The sequence below is a fragment of the Dermacentor silvarum genome, chromosome 9 (assembly GCF_013339745.2).
Source record: "Dermacentor silvarum isolate Dsil-2018 chromosome 9, BIME_Dsil_1.4, whole genome shotgun sequence".
NCBI classification, from domain to species: domain Eukaryota; kingdom Metazoa; phylum Arthropoda; class Arachnida; order Ixodida; family Ixodidae; genus Dermacentor; species Dermacentor silvarum.
The window spans coordinates 81,467,871-81,488,162 of NC_051162.1; the positions used below are offsets into that span (position 1 = coordinate 81,467,871).

Here is a 20,292-nt window from a genome sequence, read left to right on the forward strand (position 1 = left end):
ATAGTTCAAATAACCCATTCCACCATCACATCTTAATATACATAATTTTAAATACATAATTCCCACCATAGTACAGCTTCGCTGGTCTTCCATCTCCATCCCAGTGGAAGAGTTAACAGTTATTTTTTTACGCGGGATCTTATTTGCGAGTGCTTTCTGCGGTGTGCACGCAAACGATAAGGCAGATAGAGCGAAGTGGTGTTCCCGCCTTGGTATTTCAGTACTCGTTGTGTGACATCCTATTCCTGCGTAGCTTAGCTGCCGTGAAGCACATTTACTCCTGGAGGCTATCGCAATGTTCTCGTCGTCGATGAATACAGAAGTTACACATTTGATAGAGTATTCGATGCCAATGCTCTATGGCTCTCTACTCCACCGATAGAAAATAGTTGTAAAAGGGAGTTTCATTTTTGCTAGAGTAGATGCTGTATCTGTCTACTTATCTGCATCTATCTTACCCCCATGACCTTTTATTTTTAACGGTGTGATTCCCAATTGTCAGGTTGGAAAACCAATACTTTGGTATATTTGTAAATGACACAGATCCACCCAAGTCCATGACAGTTTACGACGTCAGAGGTGAGTGCGCCAATCTGCATCCTCTTTAAAATCAAGTTTAAACATAGAGTAAATTTATATTACCACAGAGCACCTGAGACACTATGATGCTGTGACGCATTTCTCCTGTAATTTAAAAATAATTCCCTTGTATGCCTTTTAAAGCAACCCTCTTTTATTTTAAGAAGTTATGTTATAAACACCGTCAAGTGGCAAAAATGGAATGATGCGCAAAATGATTCATTCCTAGTTGCGTTTCCTGACGAGCACTTACCAATAGTTTGTAAGTATCTTCAACACTACCAGTTTATTATAGTGAACCCTTTAGCCTCTCGGTGGTCGGCATTTTTCGTGTGGTGTCCGTGAGCAAAAATTATCAGCAATGCCTCTGCCCCCCCTACGCAAGCAAAAATTCAATGATTCATTCCCTTTGTTATGCAGAGGCTACAAGCACTCAGCTAAGTGAAGCGAGCAGTGCATACATTCATTAGAACCACGCATACAGCGTACCGAACAGCGTACGTTTCAATAACGAGCAAGCTCAAAACAAGCATCTATCATCATCAGCAATGGCTCATACCTCAGAAAGCAAGCAAACAATGCCATGGCTCATACCTCTGCAAGGCAGAGACTACAAGTGCTCAGCAAAGTGAAGCAAACAGTGCATACAATTCATTGAAATTACCAATACAACATACAGAACAGCACAGTTTCAGTAAAGAACAAGCTCAAAACAAGCATCCGAACTATCAGTAAAGCAATGTATACCCCCCAGAGCAGTTGTAGTGCTGGTTTTGCAGAAATTTCGCTGGATATCCACTTTCGCAGGGCCAGGAAGGCAAGTCTACGTTTTTTTAGGTCGGGCAGATTTTTTTTTTTGTATACGCATGCTACAAAGCAGTGTTGTACCATTTTTTGAGATGCATTTCACAATTGTACTTACTACCTGCCCGAAACAATCTGTTATCTATATTCACATATTATTATGTCTTAAGGCAGGCTTCCAAAATTGAAGAAGGGTCATTTATGAATAAGATGGAATATTGCTGCGTGAAACTTTTCAATCTGCTCATAGCTGAAGAAAGGTTCCTGAATTACTATTTTGATGTTGCATGATAGCGGCAAGGCTCCACTACGATTTTGAAGATGTGCTTTAGAGCTTTTCATTCCATGTGAATTCATTACCTATGTGTCCCAAAAATATATTGACGCTTCAGTTTAGATCAACTAGATCTGCTAGGGGGAAGGTTTCGCGAACGCAACTGTATTTCCTAATGTAATTCAAGAGCGCTATTTCAAACTTTGTTCAGTTGTGTATCTGCTGAGCTGATGTGACTTCACCAGGGCACGGGGCGTCAATTTCGCTATTAAAAGGTTCATCCAAAACTGACGAATTACAACGCTATTTGAAACATTAGAATTAGGTCAATGAACATTGCAATTTGTCGCGGGAGTATTTCAGCCGCGTGAGGATGTTTCTCCAGAGCATGTTAATTTTTATATATTTATTTTCAAGATCTGCAGTGCCGTGGAGGGGATTATTGCAGAGGGGATACAGTACGTGTACAAAAACATAAATGTCACGCGCGTACGCAGCAATTTATTTACCAAAAGCAAATAAATACAACATTTTCAATAAGCATTACTTAGAAATGAAAAAGACTATGCGTCGGACTTGCATCCTTGAATGCTACATGGACGGGTGGCTTATTTACAAGAGTGAATTCGCAGCATGCCCACATTCTCAATAAACAGCAGAGATCTATACGTCAGAATACGACATTATACTATATGGCATGCGATGTATTGAAAATATCTGAAAAAGCTTCGATGCAACACCACATTCGAGGGGGATCCTGCAGCTCAAAAATGGCATTTGACATTGCTTATAATATAACCTTCGCAATATTAAATTAAAAGGTAGAATCTATTAACACAGCAGACAAGTACCTTCTTTGCACAAAATGTCATCATGTCACATTTTCTAAATTCCAAGTGATGAAGTATACAGATGGCGTTTCACTCATTACCACCGTTTACTTCTGCTATTCAGATCCCGAACCGCCGTTCGAGCTAATGACTCTCCAGTACACTGATGTTTCGGATTTTGGATGTAGCGTATTTTTTATCTCTTCTCTTGATGCAAAACTGGAAGGTGGTAAGCTCTTTGGTATTGTTTTATTTGGTTGATGGGCTGCAAAACGTGTGTTTTTAACACATCGACTGTGTTAGCAAAAAGCAAACTTATTCAAAGATGAGGTAGTCGTGTTCACTATTGATTATCATACACGGCTTACACGTTCGTGCTGGAATGTAATACAGGGGATTTTGTTTGGCTGCACGTTTACGAAATCGCAATATTGTGACGAGTTATCGCATCACCTACCTAATCTCGTGATGCCCTAACACAACCACGTTTAGGAAAATTAGAACTACTTGTTCTAGTTTATAGAACCAAACGTTTTTTGACGCAAGACCTAATTACCATATTACCTAATTGTTTACTTATTGCTTTCCTGAAGCCTCGACAACTTAAAGCTGAGTCCAGCAAAAAAACAAAAAACAAAAAAACAATAAATAAACACTGCTTTCCGTACTTTTACAAGAATTTATTTTTTTATTAAATTCAGCACAGCATATACGATAACTGGACTTTACGGGGTTAAAAAGAAACTCACATCAAAGTAGGAACAGCGGACTAATATCTAGTAATATTGCGCAAGCCACAAAAAAGTAGCAAGATCATAAGGCGCAATTAGAGGAATGGCTGAGAATAGTAATAACAAAATTCAATGTGGCATCAAAGCGCCGCTATAACAAAAGCCGGTATAACACTAACTTAACTGGTACCAGCAACAGCATAGATTAGGGCACAGTGATAAGTCGTCACTTATTTTACAGCGGGCTATGCGCAGGCGAAGTTCAAAGTTTGTGGTTTAATTGCAGCCTTTTCGATAAACAACACTCCTGTCAAGCACTCCAGAGCGTCACAAGGGAGTGTTACGAATGTCGCAACATTTAACCCGCTGGCCTGGCATTACTATAAATGCCACCGCGATACAATTTCGTAAAAATACAACCGCACCCGTATATATCGCATCATAATGCGATTACAAAAAAAGTTCGATATATTGGTCATTCAATAAATCAAATACTAGGCCCTGAGGCAAACGGCGGCTTAGCGATTGGTGTGTTCGAGTGCTGCTAATTTAGATCACGCAACTCGGGAAAAAATGCAAGCACACTTTATTTATGTGAAAAAAATTGCTGATCCTGTTTTCCGTCTTCTGCGAAATGAAGTTGAAGATGCTCGTCTCGGATCTTGTAAAAACTGTCAAGGTGCGAAAGCCCTACGCCTTTCATATCAACTCAACCCCCACGACGACGCCACGAAAATTGGAAAGAGGGAATGTTGACGTTCGAGGTAGCGCGTGGGCTAGCCGAACACTTCGACGGCGCTAAACTGACTGCGCACAGGAGGCGCGCAAGAAGCGCAAAAGAAAAAAAAGTTACAGTGACGTTTAACTTCATGAACGCGGATGAAGCGCAAGCGTATGGGACGCCGCGACGAATCGCCTCCTTTCCTTTCCCCCTATAGGAGCTTTAGTTCCCTCCTTCGCTCAACACCACCTAGACTATCGCGTAGATGGTGTTACTTTGCCACGCGCTCAATGCGCTCTTCTGTACTTTCCCCGGCGCCTGATTTTCTTCTCCACCTACACCAGAAGACTTGAATGCGCACACAGAAGTGAACTTTGAGGTCTTTCTATAATTGTATGTATGTGGATTCGATACACCCGGGTTCGACTGTGTGCGAGAACTACTGCGCATTACAATATGAAGTTATAAATCTGTATACATGTGGACAAATCAAACGTTTTGTAAGGAGAATAAAATGTCGTACTCCCGTTATCAGAAATGTTTCTCATTGTGCCAAGAGAAGGCTATAGTATAGAATGTTATATTTGGTAACAATTGGGACATGTTAAGCTCGATGTATACGAAGCTTTGAAATTTGCCGCCTAATTATGACCAAAGCATTTAATTACAGAACCTTTGCTTCTTTTTATTTTCATCTCTTTAGGAAGTTCGTAGAAAGTTTACCCGGTGTCCAAGTATAGACTAAGCGAGGCGCCTTGTTTATGTGTGGTAAAAGTAAGAGCCAACTTATGAGTTACGTGTAGGCAAAGTATAAAATTAGTTTGTTTATGGTGGCTATGACAATAAATACGTATTCTATTACATAATTACTATATCAGATCTGCATGCCAAGCGTGTGCGAAAGAATTGCACTTCTGTAAAAAATCGCTTAGGAAGAGCTCAAATGTATTAAACCCCCAATTCAAGGTAGGTTTCTCAGTCTCCTTAGAAAACTCTACGCCATGCCGAAATTGCATTTAGTGGAACTGAGTGCATCTTAACTGAAACGTGTTGCGAGACTAATTAAAATAAAGCCATTCATGGAACTTAATGAGACCCGCCGTGGTCACTCAGACAGCTAAGACATTGCGCTGCTGAGCACGAGATCACGGGATGGAATCCCGCCCGCGGCATCCGCATTTCGATGGAGGCGAAATGCAAAAACGCCCGTGTGATTTTATTGTAGTGGCACACGTTAAAAAATCCCACGTGGTCAAAATTAATCCGAAGCCCTCCACTACGGCGTGCCTCATAATTAGAACTGGTTTTGGCACGTAAAACCCCAGAAAGAAGAAGGTACTAAATGAGGAAAAAACGACAAATCATTATAAAGATAACACTTTATAGTTGTAAATGGACGTTGGTCCCTATAAGATCGCGCAGTCATAAAATTTTAGGGCGATTCAACCTCCTGTCGAAATCGATCAAATGTAATGTCTTGCTGAACAAGTTGGGGGTTTTGGATAGGACGGAATCAGTGAGCCCGACACTCTGTTAGTGACTGATGGTAGGATGACGGGGTACGTGACTGATGGTAGGATCGAGCCTCTGTCGCCCATAACAGCCCGCTGATGCTCTAACCTTTAGGCCACAATCGCAAGTATACCTCTGCCGCGTTAACAACTACTAGATCTTTAAGACGATCACCGCGTGTCTTATTTAAGCAAGGGGTGCAAGGGAGCACACGCACATGCGAAGCCGTTATGATAATTAAGGTAAGCGCAACGCAACGTATATCACAGTAGAAGATTTGCTTTGGAACGTAATGATCAGTTATTACAAAACAAAACTTACCTCGCGTAAAACTCATTCGAACAGACAACATAATACCTGTAATATTGTAGTAACTGTAGTAGTGGAAATAGGGCAAGCGCGGAGGCGCAAGAAGAAAGAAGTGCGCGTGCTAACCGCCCCGCTCGATAGTTCGCTTTCGTTTGGGAAGCTGGACTCGGACCGGAATTGCTCGTTCGGCTCGTTCGCGGCGATTAGGATTGGCGTAGGTTTCCAGTAGATGACGGCGGAACTCGCGCCACGACGTCAGTTGCTCCTCACGGTTTTGAAACCATGTACGCGCGCCTTCCTCCAGTCAAAACTAGACATTCCTACGTTTAGTCGCGTCGTCTCATTCGTTGTATTCGGCGACGCGCTCGAAGTCGGTCATCCAGTCTTCGACGTCTTCGATGACGTCGCCATTGAACGACTTCGGCACTAGTGGATTCTGAAGTGTATACCAGTTCGTCATTGCACGTTCCATACCGGTTGGGTTAGTCTGAAGGGCTGCGGTGTCTTCAGGAGGCAGTTCCCGGATCCTGCGGCTTGTCCGATGGACGGGAGTATGGACTAACACAGGGCTGGTGCTTCTGCTCCAAGGAGGAGTCTGCGGCATGAGTGAGAAGTACCCCGCACCTCCACCACTTTACCAGGCGCCTTGAAAAGGGGGCTGACGACGTTTATTCAGAGCAGGTGGGCTCTGCAGAAAACGGCGGCGAAAGCGAACTATCGAGCGGGGCGGTTAGCATGCGCACTTCTTTCTTCTTGCGCCTCTGCGCTTGTCCTATTCCCACGACTACAGGTGACAATATGCGTGTGTTATTTTAAAGCAATATTCTGATATTTTTTGTTACTTCGCGTTATGGCGTCTCCAAGTTGTAGGTCACCTACATGTTTGTACCGCTGCAACAGTCAAAGAACGTCGCGGTCCGCCATCGCAACCTGCAAGGTAGCCGTGAATTAGAAGAGCCAGCCGCCACAACGCTCAAACACAGCAATATTTGCTGCGATTGAGCATGGACGTTAGCCAGCTAACAGACACCTAGTACTACTAGTTCCAAAAAGTTTCAACAATCGCCTGTACAGTATGGCTGTCTTTGATGTATGAATTATCAGAGTGGCAACATATGGGAAGAATTTAAAGCATTCTTAGCTTATTATTGCATGGTTTCCCCTAGGTCACTCGGTCGATCTTTGGTCGGGCCCTTATCCAGGACATTACACTTCACTCTTTAAAAAAACAAGAGCATGTGAAGGCACAATTTGTACATTGGGGCCCCAGCGAAGCCGCCCGATGCCCTAACGATTAGGCCAATTCGCTCGCATACATCTCTTCTGCCATTACCATCTAGTTCTTTCAAATGATTATGGGATGATTTTCATACTATGGCAGATACCCACAACGGGGGAAATGCAAACCACCAGGTAGCACATATCACTCCATTAGTAACAACTTGGAATATCATTCCAACGACACCGAGCGATAGGAGGTGATGGCCGCTTGTTTAAGATTGTTAAAATTTTCATACTATCGCACATATTCACAACAGGAGATCGGCCTAGAAGCGGGCAGTATAAAAGCACATACCTGCAATGGGGATTGGCTGTACCCCCACCAATGGGGGATTGGCCAAGCACCGGGCAAGACATAACGTGCAAATGCCTATTACCTCTTAGAAGTGATCACCACGTGTTTATGATGATTTATATTTTCATATGCTCCCACAAAGTCAAAACAAGGTATCGACTATGAAGTGGGCGGCACAACGGCGCCTGTCCGCAAAGAGGGCTGGTTGTGCCCCTTAGAAAGGGGATCGGCCAAGCATCGGGTAGCGCATAACGTACGAACGCCAGCTAGCCTTTAGAGTAGAGCACTGCACGGGCCGATTTTTTCAGCCCGGGCCCGGCCCGGGCCCGTTCTTACGTTGGGCGGCCCGCCCGAGCCCGATCAAAACATTTATGGCGAAACCCGGGCCCGGCCCGAACCTGGAAATAATCTACGTTACCCGCCCGGCCCGGCCCGCCACCTCTTTACCTTAGGCCCGAGTCCAGCCCGAGCCCGACACGAAACCGGCCCGAACCCGGCCCGAGACCGAAAAATAATGTTTTTCAGAGTTGAGACGCCCGATAATAACTCGCTGCACGTTACATGCACACCACCCGAAAGCCCGAGCCCGGCCCGGGCCCGCGTCAAAAAACCCGAGCCCGGGCCGGGCCCGGGTCAACAAGCACACGCCGTGCCCGAGCCCGGCCCGAGCTCACGAAAAAACTGTTCTACCCGGCCCGGCCCGGCCCGTGGGCCGGGCCGGGCCGGGTAGAACAGTTTTAGAACGGCCTGTAGAACAGGCCGGGTAGAACAGGGCCGGGTAGAACAATAGAAAGACCAAGCCCGGCCCGGCCCACGGGCCGGGCCGGGCTTGGGCTTTCGGGTGAGCCCGAGCCCGTGCAGTGCTCTACTTTAGAGGTGATCGCCGCGTGTTCATGATGTATAAAATTTTCATACTATTCACATAGTCACAACAGGGGATCGGCCGCGAAACGAGTGGTACAACGGCAAATGCCCGCAACGGGGGAATTTCCAAGCACTGGTCAGCACCTATTGTGCCAACCGTAACTTGCTCTTGGAAGTCATTGCCGCGTGTTGATGATGATTATATTTTAATACTATCGCACATACCCACAACATGAGATCGGCCAAGAAGTCAGCGGTATACAATCGTACAAGCCCGCAATAGGGTACTTTCCGAGTGCCGGGAAGCACATATTGTGCCAATGCCAACTAGTTGTTAGAGGTCATCACCGCTTGTTGATGATAATCATTATTTTCATATTATAGTCCATAGCCCCAATAGGGAATTGGCCAAGAAGAGGGCAGTACAACGGGAAATGCTCGCAACAGGGTACGGGCCCAACACCGGGCAGCACATATCAGGCGAACGCCAACTACTCTCGGAGGCTACCGCCATTTGTCGATGATGAACTTAATTTTCATGCTATCGCACTTAACCACATCAGAGGGATGGCCAAGAAGCGGGTGCCTGCAACAAGGGAGATGCCTGCAACAAGGGACTGGTCAAGCACGAGGAAATACATATCGTGCCAACGCTAACAAGCTCTTGGAGGTGATCGCCGCAGTTTATGATGATTATAACTTTCATACTATCGCGCATAGTCTCAACAGGGATCGGCCAAGAAGCGGGTGGTATAAAAGCACATAACTGCAACGGGGGATTGACCAAGCACCGGGTAGCACATATCGTGTCAACACCAATTACCTCTCCGAAGTGATCGCTGTGTGATGATGGTAATAATTTCCATACTATCGCACATGCCCTCAACAGGGGGACGGCCAAGAGGTGAGCGGTAAAACGGCATATGCTTGCAACAGGGGAGTGGTCAAACACCGGGCAGCACATATCGTGCCAACCCTAACAAGCTCGGTTGTTCGATCGCTTGTTCGATTGGCGTGTTCGCTGGCCATGACAATCACCGTTAATGGTTTCTGCATAATGTTTACACGCATCTTCAGCTCCGCCAGCAGTGCTCCGCTGACGCTATCACTGGCCAGGCCGTGCTGGGTGAATGATAAGAAACTATTACAATCGAGTGCCGTGAATCCGACCATCATTTAAAGGGCGCAATCACTGCACACGCAAGGCTTCTCCTGCCCTCCATCCAGCATGCCAAATTTTGGGCCTAAACGTAGATGAGACTCGAGATTTACTTCAAGTTTTGTTTATGTGAAGAGGTCTTTTCCAAGGTCCTTAGTCATTTTGCACTTGCATTTCGGTGTTATTCCACATGCTTCCAGTATCACAGCGTCACGGCATGAAGACGGCGTGGTCAGTGCAGTCTGGCTTGACACCGGCTCGTTAGTAAACGCATTGACACGTTAATTACAGCTGGATAGATAAAATAGTACTAACCGCAAGCAATTGGTTCAACCTTATAATGGTCCCGAAAGCCCTAACAAGTACCGATAGTGTGCGTTTGCTGCCAGTATCTCCGCGGTGGATTCTGATTGCTGCCTCTGATGTTTAGCACAGTATGCAAAGCAAAAACAGGGCATGTGCTCAGTGTTCGCTTGCCCTCGTGTGATTGATCCGAATAACGCTTTCATCAGCAAGAGTGCCATTCTAACCAAGCACACGAGGTAAGCGAAAGCTTTCCTAACCGTTATAACATCGTACCACTGGTCCCCCTGCCTATATTCAGGCAGTGTTTTTCAACTCTATTTTATGGTGGCGCCACTACACACGTTAACTTGAACAGCTGACTCGGCACCACAGGTCAGGCACTTCGGGACAAATCGGGGTCAGCAGTGGTCTAAGCGATACAAAAGACCGTTCCACAAGCAAGCCTTGAGACAGCGGGTCCATGACGGTAAATACGGCACGTGTCCCGTGTAAATCCGGACGTCTTGTCACCTTATAGTTACCGTACATGTCTTGGACGTGCTGTGTGCTAGACGATAGTGGTACCGATAGTGTGCGTTTGCTGCGGTATCTCCGCGGTGGATTCTGATTGCTGCCTCTGATGTTTAGCACAGTATGCAAAGCAAAAACAGGGCATGTGCTCAGTGCATTCTGGTTAGTGTAGAGAAAAAAAACGCTATTGCAACTAAAAAGCAGGCTGCATGCCCGCACTTAACATCTCCAGCAAAATGTTTTGCTGTAGACTGCAAACCTAAGATTTGTCAAACTTCTTCTCTTTCAGATCCACGAATATGTGAAATGTATCTCCGAGAAAGCAATGTTAAAGAAGGTCCTTCAACGAGCTGCCAGGTCTTCTTCAATAAAAGTTGCGATCCAACAAAGATATCAAAGCCGTACGATGACACTTGCGAGAATCTGCACAAAGGCCACCAGTAAAATGATAATAATTGGTTATAGTAGCAGTCATTATTGAACAACAGCGTAAGAGATCCCATGTCAAACAACAAGTTACGAATCTTGCATCACACTAAGCCTACAAGTTTCTCGTGGCATAAAAAAATGAACCTATCAAAGGATTGCTACGTTCACAGAAAACATGTGGGCTATTGTTCTCGAGCCTTGCTGTTGACAATTAGAAAATCAAGAAAATAAATAGGTTCGTCCAGTGCAGAGGATATGAAAAGTTTTTCGTCAATATAGGTTCCCAATGCAAGCCTCAGAAGATTTTGCAGATTGGTTGCAGTACAAAATTGAAAAGAAGACGGCTTAAACCGCATGTTGCGTTGCATTAATAAAATATATCTTTTTGAATGGCTAACATGAATTCATGTCACGGCGTGTTATGTATTCTGTTTCAATAAAGCTTGATGTCATTGCCATGGCTTGCGTACTACGGGTGACTATCCAACTTCGCTTACTTTCTATTTTGCCGTTGCTCCAGAATCACACTAAACGAATTCGTCGAACTTTGAGTCCTTCTTGGTAAAATCCCTCACAGATAAACATAACGTCTTGGATATACAACTTGATTTTCTATTACTAGTCAAGATAATTGATGCTATCTGCCGGTATGAAACAGTGATAAAACGTTATGGCTAAGTCAGCCCAGTATTGCCACTGGCAATAGACTAGACGCAGGGTTTCAATAACTGGACAATCTGGTCTAGTGCGCATGATTGATATTGCCAATTTGTAGGAGCTGAAAACTGCCGGTGCCGGCTGTCGTCAAAGCGATTGTAAAAAATTAGCGAGGGGGTGAAGGTGGGTGATATCTGCAGTAATGAGAAATGTGTCCTATGCCATGGCAATAGGAAGATGGGTTTGTCGTACTGGGTACTCCATGGGGTGGGGCCGGAATACGATAGCGGCTAAACGTTGCTCTATTCCAAGAAGGCGGAACCAGAGAACTCACCCGAGGGTGAGCAAGGGCTATAGTCCTACGTTAGTGACCTCTTCACTAACGAGGGCTTGAATTAAAGAGCCTGTCGGTCGGGAATAATCGGAAGGGCCTGTGAAAAAGGCAGGTGTAGACGCCGCCTCAATTTCACGACGCACGATGTGGACAATGGTGTCGGCGGAGGGGAGGCTAAAGGTACGCGCTGGATGACGTAGCGGCAGTGTTTGGAGCCGCATCAATGGTTGGAGAATGCCCCGACTCTTCAGTTATTCAACACGCCTGCACTTCTCGGTAACGTCTTCAACGGTTGAGCAGACCCTAAAGACCATTAAGTTGAAAAGATCATTTGCGATGCCTTTCAGGACATCGCTTACTATGTCCGTATTGGTCATGTTGGTATCAACTGCGATAACGCCGAATACGTTTGACACGTACGACTCCGTGGGAGATTCAGGGCGAAAGGTGAGATCTTTTGAAGCGGTGCACTGGTGGCCAATTGGTTTGCCAAATGACGAAGCCTCAGCTTCCTTAGATCGCGCCTGATGAGCCCTATTTTCTTAGGTGAGCGCAAGATTTCCTTAATGCGTTGCTGAGGAAAATTGTGGCAATGCCTTCCTTGGTTAGTTTCGAGTGGTTAAAATGAAATGGGAGTAAAGCTTTGCTAGCCTGTGAATCATAGCACCAGCATAGCTGGTTGTCGGAACAAACGAGTTTCAAGTCTTGCTACTTTCAAGTCTTCCAGAATCAAACTACACGCTTGAAGGATGCTGACTATCCAGATCATGTTTTAGTACCGGTGGCGGAAAAGCAGCTCAAAAGAATTTGCGGAAGTTCAGGTCAGTCTAACACTCTGCACCGTGCAAGCACAGGAACGATAAGCACGGCCATAAATGCATATTTCACATTATCTCAGGAAGGCGGCAGGTCGTGATAACATCAGGGTGTTTTTTTTCAGTGCCCGACAAGCTTAGAGGGCTCTGTGTAAAAACACATCCTTCTAGAACAAAACGTTGAGTGCACAAAAGTGCATAAGAATAAGTTCGTACATTTCAAGGCATTTGTGGTGTCGTATTCCTCACTACTGTGGGAAACAATACGTTTCCAAACCAGTTGGGGCGTAAATGAGCGGTTGAGAAAGCACAAAAACAAAACAAAAAATTACTCTATCTCGCGCTAAAGGGAACCATGTGTGGATGAGAAGCAGCGGGGAGATGGTTAGCTTGATGCGCCGCTCGACGTTTGCGTTGTGATTGGGCTTTGTATTGCCGCGCCGCCTCGGGATCCACCGCTCGACGTTGACGTTTCGATTCGGCTTCGCATTGCCGCGCCGCCTCGAGATCCACCGCTCAACGTTGACGTTTCGATTCGACTTCGCGTTGCCGCGCCGCCTCGGTATCCAGCGCTCGACGTTGACGTTTCGATTCGTCTTCGCGTTGCCGCGCCGCCTCGGGATCCACCGCTCGACGTTGACGTTTCGATTCGGCTTCGCGTTGCCGCGCCGCCTCGGGATCCACCGCTCGACGTTGACGTTTCGATTCGGCTTCGCGTTGCCGCGCCGCCTCGGGATCCACCGCTCGACGTTGACGTTTCGATTCGGCTTCGCGTTGCCGCGCCGCCTCGGGATCCACCGCTCGACGTTGACGTTTCGATTCGGCTTCGCGTTGCCGCGCTGCCTCGGGATCCACCGCTCGACGTTGACGTTTCGATTCGGCTTCGCGTTGCCGCGCCGCCTCGGGATCCACCGCTCGACGTTGACGTTTCGATTCGGCTTCGCGTTGCCGCGCCGCCTCGGGATCCACCGCTCGACGTTCACGTTTCGATTCGGCTTCGCGTTGCCGCGCCGCCTCGGGATCCACCGCTCGACGTTGACGTTTCGAATCGACTTCGCGTTGCCGCGCCGCTTCGGGATCCACCGCTCGACGTTGACGTTTCGATTCGACTCCGCGTTGCCGCGCCGCCTCGGGATCCACCGCTCGACGTTGACATTTCGATTCGGCTTCGCGTTGCCGCGCCGCCTCGGGATCCACCGCTCGACGTTGACGTTTCGATTCGGGTTCGCGTTGCCGCGCCGCCTCGGGATCCACCGCTCGACGTTGACGTTTCGATTCGACTCCGCGTTGCCGCGCCGCCTCGGGATCCACCGCTCGACGTTGACATTTCGATTCGGCGTCCCGAGCCCGGAGTTCAGGGTCCGCTTCCCGCCGTTCACGTGTCCTTTCGGCTTCGCAAACGCGAAGTTCGGGATCGCCACGTGGCTGTTCCTGTTCCCACGTGGCTGTTCCTGTTCCCACGTGGCTGTTCCCGACGTTGACGTTTCGATTCGACTCCGCGTTGCCGCGCCGCCTCGGGATCCACCGCTCGACGTTGACATTACGATTCGGCTTCGCGTTGCCGCGCCGCCTCGGGATCCACCGCTCGACGTTGACGTTTCGATTCGGGTTCGCGTTGCCGCGCCGCCTCGGGATCCACCGCTCGACGTTGACGTTTCGATTCGACTCCGCGTTGCCGCGCCGCCTCGGGATCCACCGCTCGACGTTGACATTTCGATTCGGCGTCCCGAGCCCGGAGTTCAGGGTCCGCTTCCCGCCGTTCACGTGTCCTTTCGGCTTCGCAAACGCGAAGTTCGGGATCGCCACGTGGCTGTTCCCGTTTCGCGGCAGCGGACCGAGCGCTCATCGCAGCGCTGCACAGGAGAGAGAATTAGGGTGGTGGCATCCTTTGACCTCACCCGCGCTGCCGCTTTCTCGCTGCGACGCGATCTTGAATCACAGCGAGCGGTTGCGATTGCTTGGTGCCGGTGCTTAGTTCGAGACACATTGCGCGCGGATGCCTGCGCGGATGCTTCGCTGACGCTTCTACTTGCTGGACAGTGTTCAACCGCATGAATGACAAGCTTGTCACGTGCACCGAGTCGACATGACGGACTCTTGTGTTCCCAAGTACATCGGATCGACGCGTGAAGGGCTTCGTTGTTTACGCTTCCCCCGGAACCCAGAGCGAAGGAAGAGATGGGAAGCCCAAGTAAAGCGGTATCAATGGAAGGCAACGGATAGCTCCTACATTTGCGAGGTAAGTGTCAAGAAAGTTTAGACTATCGCACCGTGTTTTTCATTTAAATAAGAAAGTATTTTCTGATCCTCGCTCACGTACCTACGTTCGCTCATGAACTAAGCACTGCACCGATTCTGTCTGAATAGCCTATGGTTTGCGAGCGCGCGTCGCATAGGCTTTTGCCGTTTTGATCGGCGCAGTCTATGCGAGTAGTACCCTTATTTTAAGGACTGACGAAAATGCTTCGCCGCGAAATAGTCTTACATTAGCCACAAATCGTCATGTAAACCACCTATTTTACTTTTTCACGGGAAGCACACATCGTGTGTCTCTTGTTTCTTTTTTTCCTCAGTTTAATTTTTCGCTACTGCTTATTTGGGACTAAAGAACGCAGTGCTTCTTCTGGGGAGAGCGGCTGTTGTGTACGTGTCAAGCGAAGCATTGTGATTTTCTCTGATTTCTCAGCAGATATCTTGCGGATCTCAGGTTGTTACGTTATATAGCTGATTTTTTAGACGAATATATTTGTAGCCTGGTGCTCCGAAGCCGATGGTCATTCATGCTCATTCCCGATCGTAGTGCTTACTGTGACGGTCTTTAAATAACTGTGCACGGTATGCCAGGTGTAGTAGAGTTAAATGGTCCCTGAAAGGGTTCAGACAAATTTTGTAGACGCGTAGGGTGCAGCTACAGTAAAACATTCGCGTCACAATTTAAGTGAAGCGTCTCATATTAAGAGAGCTACAGACGATTATAACTTACCCTCCTCCCTAGCCTTGTATTTTCTCCTCAACTCGTCCACCGAGTGATCGGGATTAAGCTCCGCCTTCGCTGGCTCTCCGTCGTGTTGTGGCGTACGTTCTCGTCTATTCCCGGTTGTCTTCAAAGCCAGCGCGCGCAGGCTCGCCAACCGCTAGCCGCCCGGCCGTCGATCCCCAGCCAGAGCGATCAAGCAGCGTGCGTTGCGAGCGTTCTGTCGCAACGCCGAGTGTGTCCAGTATTCCGGTAACCACAGGCGAGCTGGGTGTTTGACGGATAGCCAGGGGCGTAAACTAAAGCCCCTCCATACAGCTGTGATGAAGGAGCTTTGTAGTAGAGCACTGCACGGGCCCGGGCCGTCCGAAACGTTTGTCGGCGGGCTCGGGCCGGGCTCGGGCTTGAAGCCACGGGCCCGGGCCAAACTCGGGCCCGCTCATTGAAGGGCCTAAGTAGGCCTTCGAGCACACGCGACCGTTATGCATTGCATGGTTCAATACATTCTGTGCCAAGCTGAAGTGATACGTGCAAGATGACCGTCATCATCATCACCAGCCTATATTTATGTCCACTTCAGGACGAAAGACTCTACCTGCGATCTCCAATTACCCAGTCTTGCGCTAGCTGATTCCAATTTGCGCCTGCGAATTTCCTAACTTCATCACCCCACCTAGTTTTCTGTCGTTCTGGACTGCGTTTCCCTTCTCTTGGTATCTATTCTGTAGCTTTAATGGTCCATCGGTTATCCATCCTACGCATTACATGGCCTGCCAAGCTCCATTTCTTCCGCTTAATGTAACTAGAATATCGGTTATCCCCGTTTGTAATCATATCCACACCGCTCTCTTGACTGTATATCTTATCAGATGACTATATCTTGTCAAAGAAAATAGTAAAACAGATGAAGTTCTCATTTTTAACAGCGGAGCTGTTTCAGCCGGGTCTAATGTGTCCGCTTAATCAAAAAATGTGGGCCGATCCTGGAAGCAGTGCAGAAAGGGTTCAAGCGCAATGGCACATACACCTATGAACTAGCGAAGCTGAGCCTGGATAAGTCTAGCTAAAGATGGTGGGGACTAATTGCCTATCGATAGGCAATTGATAGCCAATCAATAGCTAGTCGATAATCGATCAATAATCAATAAATTCCCGAAAATGCTGGGGATGACTTGGTAGTGCTCAGCCTAGCCCAAATACGTGGTCAATACCTTGCGATAGCCAATCGACAGCCAATCAATAGCTAAACAATAATGAATCGATAATCAATAAATTCGGATAACTTGGTAGTGCTTAGTCTATCCCAAATACGTGGTCAATATTTTGCAATAGACAACCGATAGCCAATCAATAGCTAATCGATAATCAATCAATAATAATAAATTCCGGGAAATGCTAGGGATGACTTGCTAGTGCTTAGCCTAGCCCAAAAGCCAGGCCTAGCTAGGTGACCATCAGCTCCGCTGTCTCTTTAGGATTGCGCCGCCAGTGCAAGCTACGCTAATTTTTTTTTCTTTTCCGCAAAAACGAACATTGTTTCCGCGTTAGGAAAAATAAATCATACGAAGAACCACTCCTCAAACCATTTCTATGTTACCGCTTTTGCGATTGCAGTATTACCAGTGTCCACACTATGGCATTATTTTAGCGGTAAGGCCAGTTACTTTTGTGCTTCAATGCATACAAGTGTTTTCCTCAAAAAGCTAACTGGAACGCCCATGCGTTTCGTCGTACACTTTGAAAATTAATATCTCGAAACTGGTTCAGTCCTGAAAATTCGTTCCAAGTGGATACGCCTTGCGAACTCAGCGGCTATAATTCGTAGATTGTAAGATGTGCCGTAAAATAATTAATGAAAAAGTTAATTCGCGTAATTGTTAAATATTCAATTAGGCGTTTTGACCATCCATTATCCATGTCAGAATTAGCTTGGAACTACATAAAATAATTAGCCTCCTTAGAGCACCGTCGCATTAATGCGAGCACAAGAAATCCTGAGATATTGTCAATTTCATACTTCAGAACACTCTATAAGCATCAGTCGTTAATACATTACCTACCATTCACTTTGAACAGATACAAAAATCGCGGTAATTTCAGTAACAAACAACTCAGCTGACACTTTGGTCGCTTGTAATGTATCTGATGTGATTATTATTCTGCGTTTGTGTATGGTTCTGAGTATATAATGCAAATCGTGTTTCGTTTTCTTAGCAAATTTTATTCTTGTAAAATTCAGTCTCATGCTATGTTGTATAGCTGGTGTCGCGTTTTTTTGTATAGCTTGTATTGTTATTGTAGTGTTGTTTAAAATGTATTCTGTTAAAACTTTTTCCAATTCTGTTAACTCGCCGTGACGCAACTATGCTTTGTCTTTCCGTTCATAGCTATTTCGTCCATGAGCGATTCCAGCGATAGCTGGAAATATATCTGAATTATTGTGCATGTGTGCACACAGTTTGCTGTACTATTGCCTTGCCTGGTCTATTGCGTCACGTCAAGCTACATATGTAGCTTATAGTCCAAACTGACCGTCCAGCATGTAAACTGGGCAATAAATTGATTTGATTTGATTGATTTTGTCGGGTACTTTGAAAATTATTATCTCGAAACTGGTTTAGTCGTGAGAACTCGTTCCAAGTGGATACGCCGTGCGTACTCGGCGGCTATAATTCGTAGATTGAAGGATGTGCCATAAAATAATTATTTAAAACGTTAATTAGCGTAATTATGGTAATTCTTCAATTAGGCGTTTTGATTTCTCGTGGAAGTAATTTATTTTATTCATTTATTTATACAATACTGCGGGCCTTGGCTTGGCCCAAGCAGGAGCGGCATACAATGATAAAAAGAGATAATACCAATACCAGACGAAATTAAGAGTGCACAGAATACCAATCCAATCCATCAGCTGCGTGTACAAAGTACGGAAAAGAACACTTGCTCGTGTAATGAAGAAATTTCCAAAACAAATAAAGAACATGTTTATAAATGAATCAATACAATTTAAGCGAAGTAAAAGAACAATAACGCAAGGATCAACTTAAGCAATCAATTCACAAGAGAGCAACATGTCAATAATTGAGATTGTCAAGGGAATCAATACTGGTTAGTAGCGACTGAGGTAAATTGTTCCAATCCGTAATAGTGCGTGGGAAAAAATAATACTTAAAGACGTTAGTTCTGGCATTATAGGGAGTTGTCAGCGTGGCGACGCCGTGTTCGGCGTGCAATCATTGGCATTACATAAGGCTCTGGGGTGAGGGAAAGGAGGTTATTTTTAAGAAGAAAAAGAAATTTTAACCGCTGGATGTTTCTTCTCATTTCCAGTGTTTGGATACCATGTTCTTTAATTAGTGCTGTCGGGGAATCAGTCATGCGGTACTTTGAGAAAATAAATCTGATTGCTTTACGCTGAATTCTTTCTAGTGCATCAATGTTAGTTTTGGTGTAAGGGTCCCATACTATGCATGCATACTCAAGTTTTTGTCTTATTAGTGATGTGTAGGCTAAAAGTTTAGTTTCAACGGGAGCTAGCTTTAATTTATGACGTAGCAGACAAAGTTTACGAAAGGCTGAGTCACATACGTTAGTAATGTGAGTATTCCAGTTTAGGCTATTTGTTATTGTGACGCCAAGATATTTATATTCCCTCACCTCGGTTAGCGGTACAGATCCTAGGGCATAAGGAAAAGATAGGCTATTTAATTTTTTAGTTATTTTCATGTACACTGACTTGTTAGCATTTAGTTCCATATTCCAGCGACTGCAGCAACAAAGAAGATTTTGAAGGTTATTGTTCAGGGTTATCTGATCACCTCGGCTGGTTACTTCACGAAACAGTACACAATCATCAGCGAATAATTTTATTTGAACGGGTTCAGTGATTACGCTGGTAATATCATTAATATATATTAAAAACAATAAAGGCCCTAGAACGCTACCCTGAGGGACACCTGAGGTGACTGGCAGTTCACGGGAATTGTAAGTGTCAATGCTTACAAACTGCTGTCTGTTCCTTAGGTACGCTGAAACCCAATTAATAATGAAACAAGGAAGGTTAATTAATCGAAGTTTTTCAATCAATTTTGAGTGCGCAACAAGGTCAAATGCTTTCCTGAAGTCTAAAAATATTACATCTACCTGGCCGGATTTGTCTAAAATATTCGCAAAAGAATGGATAACCGATGTTAATTGGGTGACAGTGGAAAAACCCATTCGAAAACCATGCTGCCAAGGTGAAAGAACGTTGTTATCATTTAGGAATTTAGTAATGAAGTTAGCTATGATGTGTTCTAGCATCTTACAGCACGATGACGTTAGCGATATTGGGCGATAGTTACTTATCAGTGTTACGTCACCCTTCTTCGGTACTGGCACTACACGTGCAGTTCGCCAGTCAGTAGGAAGGGTTGCTGTGGATAATGATGCACGAAAAATAATAACAAGAAACCGGGACATCATTTCTGCGTATCGACGCAGAAAAACGTTCGGTATGTTGTCGGGACCAGGGGTAGATTTGGTTTTCAAGTTAAGGAGCATGGAAACTACGCCAGGTACAGATACAAGCTCCGGGTTCACACCGGACAATGAAGAAGAAGGAAGCGCAGGGTCATTTGTATTGGTAAAGACACTGTGGAAGTATGCGTTGAAATGTTCCGCAATACTTTGCTTTTCGACGATAAAAATGCCACCATCAACTATTTGCTCCACTGGTTTGTTTTTTTTACTGAGGAATGCCCAAAATTTTTGTGGCGCTGTGCCAATAAAATTGGGTAAGATATGATTAAAGTAGCGCCGTTTCGCATGCCCAATAGACGAGCTCAACGTAGCTTGTGCGTTTTGGATTTTTGTTCTAGGGGCGTTCTTTCGTCTCCAGCGTTTTATTTTTCTTTTCAAGTGAATGAC

General features: G+C 45.9%; 1 protein-coding gene and 1 long non-coding RNA gene across 2 annotated transcripts in view; both read left to right on the top strand.

Annotated features, from left to right (window-relative positions):
• Nucleotides 1-20,292, top strand: part of LOC125939849 (uncharacterized) — a 397,438-nt gene that overhangs the window by 107,293 nt on the left and 269,853 nt on the right. The window lies entirely within an intron of this gene.
• On the top strand, nucleotides 501-10,993 carry LOC125940221 (uncharacterized). Its single transcript, XR_007463447.1, has 3 exons — nucleotides 501-579; nucleotides 2,612-2,716; nucleotides 10,465-10,993. It is a non-coding gene; the product is annotated as an uncharacterized LOC125940221 (long non-coding RNA).